Raw genomic sequence first — 8744 nt, forward strand, 5'->3', positions numbered from 1 at the left:
ATATAATACGTCATGTTGAGTAATGGGTCTCTCACAATGTGTACAAAATAAACTGAAATCCACATATCCCAATGAATTTCCACATATCTTTGTATGCTTCTGAATCAGCAATGATTATAACATCTACCATATAGGTTTTGTGCCTTATGTCTCTGTAAATGTATAAAAACAACATGTATTCGTTTCCTAATACATTTCTGTTATATCCCATTTGTTATATGTCTCTGAAAATGTTATCAACAGCAGGTGTAACATTTACCACATACGTTTTGCCTATACAAATTTATCAGCAACAACTGTGACATTTGCCTTATACGTTTTGTGCCTCACTATTACTGACCTTGAAACCTTCGTTTTGACTTAAAAAAAACGTCAAGCTGTAAAAAACGGAAAACTGTAGTAAACCGTTTGTTTTTACGTGAATGCATCTATATTAATGCGTGTTGTTAACAGAACCCTGTTCTTACCCGGTGCTTAATGTCCGTGTCGCTTCCTCGCTACCTCGGCGTTCGTCACTCTATCCCTCATTGCCGGTTACGGCTCTATGATCTATTCCCGCTAACGTGACTAACGTGAAGTTACGTGTGTTGTTTATAAGTGATTAAAGTGGTACACACTTCAGTAAATGCAACATAGTAACTCTGTTAATTACTACGTTATAATAATGTTATACGAGGATGTTAAGAAATGTATGAAAGCGCTGTATTTCACGGTGCATGTTTAATCGGTAGGATGTGTATGCTGAGCTGTATTCAATGGTGAAATGAGGGTCATAATTTACGTATATATACTGGAAAATCTGTGTACTAAGACATAATTCTATGTTATATTCGATTGATCAACCAATATCTTATGTGGGTAAAACCCAAAGAAAAATAAAAACTCGCATAATAGAACATAAAAGCAACATTAGACTTAACAATCAGAAATCAACAGTGGCAGTGCATTTTAACCAAGCCCATCATAATGTGAGTCAGTTAAAATTTTGTATCTTAGAAATGGTGGCTACCATACCTGGATGAGACAATAACAATCACCTGTTAAAACGAGAAGTATTTTGGATCAACTTTTTATGCACCATGCAGCCAAAGAGGCTCAATGAACGGATGGATTTAAACTGCTTCCTATAGAGACACTTCAGAAGTTTATATGTTTTGCGATCCGGAATTGATATGTAATTACACAATGATGTACTGTGATTATGCACTGTGAATTATTATTCACCACACAAATATTGGTTGATCGTGATGCTGCCATCTCATACAGGGATACCTAGTGACGAGTGATGCTTCCATCTCATACTGTGGTACCTAGTGACATGTGAGGCTGCCATCTCATACAGTGGTACCTAATGACATGTGATGCTGCAATCTCATACAATGGTATCTACTGACGTTTGATGCTTCCATCTCATACAGTAGTATTTAGTGACACGTGAGGTTGGTATCTCATGAATGGTACCTAGTGACATGTGAGGATGGTATCTCACACAGTGGTACCTAGTAACGTGTGATGTTGGCATCTCATACAATGGTACCTAGCGACATGTGAGACTGGTATATCACACAGTGGTACCTAGTGACGTGTGATGCTGTCATCTCATACAGTGGTACCTAGTGAGGTACTGATTCTTCCATCTCTTACAGTGGTACCTAGTGACGTGTGATGCTGCCATCTCATACAGTGGTACCTGGTGACATGTGAGGCTGTCATCTCACACAGTGGTACCGAGTGAAGCGTGACATGGGAGGCTGTCATCTCACACAGTGGTACCTAGTGACATATGAGGCTGCCATCTCATACAGTTGTACCTAGTGACGTGTGAGGCTGCCATCTCATACAGTGGTACCTAGTGAGGTATGATTCTTCCATCTCTTACAGTGGTACCTAGTGACTTGTGATGCTTCCATCTCATACAGTGGTGTCTACTGACGTGTGAGGCTTCCATCTCATACAGTTGTACCTAGTGATGTGTGATGCTGCCATCGGATACTGTGGTACCTAGTGACTTGTGATGCTGCCATCTCATAAAGCGGTACCTAATGACGTGTGAGGCTGCCATCTTATACAGTGGTGTTAGACCTGGCACCTTGGCGTGAGTCTCCCTTCCACTTTTTGCTGATGTGCCTCAGATGTTTTGCTGGTCTTAGCTGCTCAGGGCACTGCGCCACGGCCAATCCGTGCCACAGTGCAAGTGCTCCCAATGTAAAGTGTACCTGTAAATTGATTTCCATGATTGGCTCATTTGATTTACTGTCAGTCCCCAGTAAATTGCACCAGGAGTGCCAGGGCTTGTAAATACAAATACTGCTAGTGGGCCTGCAGCACTGGTTGTGCCACCCACTGAAGCAGCCTCGTAAAATGTGTCTAAGGTCTGCCATTGCACAACCTGCATGCAGTCTGGTACTGTCATGCTGACTGTGCAAGTGCACCCACTTGCCAGTCCCTAAAACCTTCTCTTAACTTCATATTAGTCACCCCTATGGTAGGCCCAAGGGCAAGGTGCATTGTAAGCATAAGGTAGGACAAGCCCTGATGTGTGGGGCATTTCCTAATAGTGAATTACAGCTATGTTCGTTTTTACTATTGTAAGGCCTGTTCTCATAGGCCAGAATGGGCTGCTGGAATTATTACACTCTATAATCCCAGCAGGCTCAGGGAACAAGGTAGAAAGTCAAGTCTAGTATGCCTGAACTCAGAGTAATAAAATACTTATTTTAGTAAAGTTTATTTTAATATCCTGTGTTTGCAAATGCTACTTTTAGAAAGTTAGCATTTGCTTACTTCACCATTTCAGACCGCCTCTGCTAGGATGTGTATCTGCTGTCTGGTTTCTGTGAGTGACAGGGCTGGGGAATACCAGGGGACTGTCTGGGTTGCCAGGTGGTGAATGGAGTGATTATCCCCAGGCTAGGTGGGAGGAGTGCCCCCTGACTCTGAATAGGGGTGTGCTCTGCCACCACAATGCTGGCTCCACCTCCTGCGGAGCGTCTGATGTCTCTGCCCTACACCCTGAAAGAGGGAGGCAGCTTCCTGTAAACAAAGTGCTCCAAAACTGGGCTGAACCAGGCTCAGGCCCCAGGGCCTGCAAAGACAAAATAAACTGAGTATACATGTAGGAGCCCTGCTCCTAAGAAAGTAGATCCTGTTTTGACCACAAAGAACCTCTGCCCGACTAGAAGGACCAAGAGAAGCTGAAGTAGGAGAGACTGTCCCTGACCTGAAGGACTGGCCTGCAGTGGTGCCTTGCTGAGGAAGGAGAGGAAAAGACCAGAAAGGAAATAGTCATATTTGTGCCTGAAACGATCTCCAAGGGCTTGATCTGAGCAGGCCCCCTGAACTGAGCCCCAGGACCAGTGGGTTCATTGTGCTTTCACTCGTCTTTGACCGAGCTGTGTGCTTCCTTCCCACCGGAGCTGAGTCCTGTGCACCCTCGCCCCCTCCTAGGGCTGTGACACTCAGGAGCCTGGCTGCCCCTGCCCGCTGAGAGCACCGCTCTTGCTGAGTCGCTCGCTCCCCGTTGGGCCGGGCCGCCTGCTCCCCTGTCACCCTGCCTGCTACTGGAGTGCGTGGTGTGCTCCCTCGCCCCTCCCGCTGGAATTCAGATTGGAGTGCGATCCTACGCCTCGGACGGCCGCCCGCACGCTGAAAAGTACCCGGCTTCCCCACTTTGCCCTCCAGCACCTGAAATAGGCCGCATCGCACCCTGAAGCGACCCCCAGTACAGTCTGTACTGGAGGCCCTGTGCCACGCCTGCCTGCCAGAAGCCGCCAGCCGTTAAAGATCCGAAAGTACGCTTGTCCATCGGCGCGTACTAGGAGAGTGCCCTGAAGATTAGCCTTGTCTGCTCACGCCATGCAACCTAGAGGGTCTCAAAGATGCTTGCTCTTGGGGTGGTTGAGTCCTCCAGCAGTTCTTGGTCCAGCCCAGTGATCTGGTCCTGAAGGCTGCAGCGCCGGGAGCCACACCTGAACTCCGGTTCTGTGTGGACTACAGAGGACTCAATTCAGTCACCAAGACTGACGCGCACCCCATCCCCAGAGCTGATGAGCTCATCGATCGGTTAGGGGCTGCCCGGTTCCTCAGCACGTTTGATTTGATGTCTGGGTACTGGCAGATCGCCTTGACTGATGGGGCCAAAGAGAAGTCAGCATTCTCCACACCATATGGGCATTTCCAGTTCTGGGTTATGCCCTTTGGGATGAAGAATGCCCCTTCCACCTTCCAGAGGTTGGTCAACCAGGTGTTGGCTGGGCTGGCTGAGTACAGCGCCGCCTACCTGGATGACATTGCAGTGTTCAGCAGCATATGGGAAGAACACCTGCGACACCTCTAGGAAGTGTTGATGGCACTGCGCAAGGCAGGCCTCACGATCAAGGCAAGCAAGTGTCAGATCGGGCAGGGTTCAGTGGAGTACTTGGGGCACCAAGTGGGTAGTGGCACGGTGGCGCCCCTACAACCCAAGATTGAAACCATCCTGGCTTGGGAACCCCCCCCCCCCCCCAAGACCCAAACTGCAGTGAGAGCCTTCCTGGGAGTCACAGGGTACTACAGGAGATTTGTCAAGGGGCATGGCAGCATTGTTGCACCCTTTACAGAGCTGACTTCTAAGAAGCAGCCCAGGAATGTGATCTGGACTGACACCTGTCAGAAAGCTTTTTACACCCTGAAGACTGCCATGTGCATGGCGCCCGTGCCCTGGCCCCTGATTTCTCCAAGGAATTTCTAGTGCAAACTGACGCTTCAGAGCATGTGTAGGGGCTGTTCTCTCACAGATGACTGAGGAGGGCTGGGATCACCCTGTGGCCTTCATCAGTTGGAGGTTACTTCCACGCGAACAGAGGTGGAGTGCAATTGAGCGAGAAGCTTTTGCTGTGGTCTGGGCATTGAAGAAGTTAAGACCCTACTTGTTTGGGTCTCACTTCCGGGTTCAGACAGACCACAGGCCCCTCAGATGGTTGAAGCAAATGAGGGGTGAGAACCCAAAACTGTTGAGGTGGTCCATTTCCCTACAGGGTATGGACTTCACGGTGGAACAGCGCCCTGGCATTGATCACGCCAATGCTGACGGTCTACCCAGGTTTCTCCGCCTTAGTGATGAGGAACTCCCTGGGGAAGGGTAGTTCTCCCCACATTTCAGCTGGAGGGGACACGTGTTAGACCTGGCACCTTGGCGTGAGTCTCCCTTCCACATTTTGCTGATGTGCCTCAGATGTTTTGCTGGTGTTAGGTGCTCAGGGCTATCTAATTTGTTGGTCCCCTATGTTCCCACATGCCAGCTACGAACTGCAGAGCAATCTCTGGCTACGGTCCCCCGGGTGAAATGCCTCAGAGAGGGGGGCCTGTCCTTTCTCTGTCTTGCTGCTAAATTGTGGAATTCTCTTCCTGTTCAGACTCGGCACTTAGATTGCCTGCTATCCTTCCGCAAGGCAATCAAAACTCATCTGTTTCCAACGTGCTAGCCCTGCTTTCTTCTGACACTGCAACCAGCGCCGGGACGCCCCTGCGCGGGGGCAGCTGAACGCTATACAAGTCTACCTAAAAATAACAACAACAATAACAATAACAAAGCTGATGCAAGGTCGAGATCCACCTTGAGCAACTGTTTGCTGCTGCCTTGGAGCCATATATGAATGCTACAACATTCCTCACCATATATGGGATTCCTGATATGTTTAGGGCTTCTTGTGAGGACATGTTTAAAATACTAATGCAAACCCATTGCAAATTGAGAGTCCTCGGACCTCATGCCTGTAACAGTTCCTCGGAGCAAATTGTTTCATTAAACAAAGCTGTTTCTGTTTTGCCATTGACTCTTGTCTTCTGTTTTAACACAGGAATTCGAATCTAATCAACATAGGTTTAATTGTGGCTCTATAGCACTCAATCTTAGTTCCCTTAAAGAGTATGGCCTTTCTGGGCTTCAAGGTAAACACAGTGAAGGTTTAACTTCTTTTACCAGGCAGGAGATTGCTCATTTGTTGAAACTAGAGAGTGTACGTTTGAGTGAGTTGGGTCTGATGAATGCTCCGTTATCATCTTCAGTTTGGGCAGTGTTCCTGGGCTTTTACATTGTCTAAAGGATTCAGGATTGTCAGGGGTCTTTAGTATGGGGAAAGGTGTATTTTACACCGGAGGTAGGTGGTTTGGAAGTTCTTCAAGGTATGAAATGGACAACCAATATTTGCAACAACCCCGGATTTTATATTGAGTCAGACACAAGCAATGCAGCGCGCGTCCAGCCCCGCTTCGCGCCCCAGCCCGACCGACCCAGCCCTTATAGCCAATCCTCATCGCGAAGTTACGGATCTGACTTGACTGCTTCCCTTACCTACATTGTTCTAATATGCCAGAGACTGTTCAACTTGGAGACCTGCTGTGGATATGGGTACGGCCAGGCACGAGATTTACACCATCTCCCCCGGATTTTCAAGGACCAGCGAGAGCTCACCGGATGCCGCCGGTACTACGACACTTTCCAACGCTCGGGCCTCTCTCTCGGGGCCAACCCATTCCAGGGCGCCCTGCCCTTCACTAAGAAAAGAGAACTCTCCCCAGGGCGCCTGCCGGCTTCTCCGGGATAGTTTGCGTTACAGCACTGGACGCCACGAGAGCGCCCGTCTCCGCCACTCCGGGTTCGGGGATCTGAACCAGACTCCCTTTCGATCAGCCGAGGGCAACGGGGGCAATCGCCTGTCCCTTCTGAACGACGCCTGCCCGTCTTAGGACCAAGGCTTCCATGCTTACCGCAGCGGCCCTACTACTAGTCTCAACTTAGCCCCCGCGGCTCTCAGCGCCAGCCTCATATGGGCCCGATGCTCCAGTGCAATCCATTTTCAGGGCTAGTTGATTCGGCAGGTGAGTTGTTACACACTCCTTAGCGGATTCAGACTTCGATGCCACGGTCCTGCTGTCTATATCAACCAACACCTTATCTGGCGTCTGATGAGCGTCGGCATTGGGTGCCTTAACCCGGGGTTTGGTTCATCTCGCAGTGCCAGTTCTGCTTACCAAAAGTGGCCCACTAGGCACTCACATTCCATGCCCGGCTCCACTCCAGTGAGCCGAGCTTCTTACCCATTTAAATAATGAGAATACGTGGTTATCGTTTCTGCCCAAGACCTCTAATCATTCGCTTTACCAGATAGAACTGAGGGCTCCGAGCGCCAGCTCTCCTAAGGGAAACTTTGGAGGGAACCAGCTACTAGATGGTTCGATTAGTCTTTTGCCCCTATACCCAGGTCGGACAACCGATTGCACATCAGGACCGCTACGGACCTCCACCAGAGTTTCTCCTGGCTTCGCCCTGCCTAGGCATGGTTCACCATCTTTCGGGTCGTGTCATGCATGCGCATGCTCATGCTCCACCTCCCCGACAGAGCAGGCAAGACAGGCCAGTGGTGCGCCCGCCCCTGGAAGCGTGGCGGGATCCCACCTCATCCGGCATGCACCAGCCCTCACCTTCATTGCGCCACATGGTTTCACTCGGCCCTCCGACTTGCACACGTGTTAGACTCCTTGGTCTATTTTTCAAGATGGGTCGGGTGGGTAACCAACATTGCTGCAGACCCCTGGTGCCAGGGCATGGGCCTCCCCACCCAGCGGAACGCGGTCAGGACACACTTCGAACAGTCCGCCCCAGTCGACAGTCATGCCGGGAGCAGGGGGCCCTATCCCCCCTTCAACTGCCCCGGCACGCCCCGAGGGCCGGCCGGGACGGGTGCCCGGGGGAGGGTGCGGAGGCGGTCAAATCTCCCTCGGCCCCGCAGACACGGCGAAGCTGCTGCCAGGGGGGCTGTAACACCCTCCGCCGGAGCAGTGGGCCAACTGCCACCCCAAAGCCTTCCCAACCGACCCAGAGCCGGTTTGCAGCGCACTGCAGCGGAGCAAATGTGCCCTGCGGGGGCCGGGTAGGGCGCAGAGGCTGGTCCAGCAGAGGGGATCCAGAACTCCCAGGCCACGACCTTCCCCCCGCCCCCGTGTTGAATCTTCCGGGTGGACTGGATGGACCCCACCCATTTACCTCTCGACTGTTTCACGCCCTCTTGAACTCGCTCTTCAAAGTTCTTTTCAACTTTCCCTTACGGTACTTGTTGGCTATCAGTCTCACGTGGGCCTGGGCGTAGTGCGCGTAGTCACGCTATGTGAAACTACATGAAGACGTTCTCGCACTATGCGAGCTTAGCAAGCATGTGTAGTTGCTTGTCGGACCCATTCACGATGAGTTTCTTGTTCGGGAGCATATTGTGGGTGTTCGGGGCTCTGTCTGCATGCTCGGGGGATCGTAGCTCGCGAACTTACCATGCGGTCACCTATGGGCGCAGTTATCTTGTTTTTGCAATTGTCCCGCCCACTCGTGTTGCCTTATTTTCTGTTCCGGGTCACGTATAACGTGTTCGCGTTGCGCATGTCATGTTCGGGAACGCTATCTACTTGTTCGCGACGACATATCGCTCGAACTTACGCAAGTGGTCGCAATGGGCGCGGCCATCTTGTTTTTCACTATGCTATGGTTCTGGGCCTAGTTTTCTATCCACCTTCAATCTTTGCAATCCTTAGTTATTTTCACTGTTTTTCTCACTTTTTATTTATCTCTGTCCCCAAGTTTATATTTGGCGATTTATTTCTACTTGCACTGTGTTTGTTACTTCTCTACTGTTTTATTTTACTTCTTTCTTCAAGCTCCTACTTCTTTCCCCTAACTTTATTTTTCCCTTTTCTTTTCTGCCCCACCCAAGAACCAT

At 50.2% G+C, this 8744-nt stretch overlaps 1 pseudogene; it reads right to left on the reverse strand.

The window, feature by feature from the left end:
• Positions 1 to 6347: 6347 nt before the first annotated feature.
• On the reverse strand, positions 6348 to 7523 carry LOC144793516 (28S ribosomal RNA; annotated as a pseudogene).
• Positions 7524 to 8744: the final 1221 nt, after the last annotated feature.

The sequence above is a fragment of the Lissotriton helveticus genome, chromosome 11, assembly GCF_964261635.1.
Source record: "Lissotriton helveticus chromosome 11, aLisHel1.1, whole genome shotgun sequence".
In the NCBI taxonomy this organism is placed as follows: domain Eukaryota; kingdom Metazoa; phylum Chordata; class Amphibia; order Caudata; family Salamandridae; genus Lissotriton; species Lissotriton helveticus.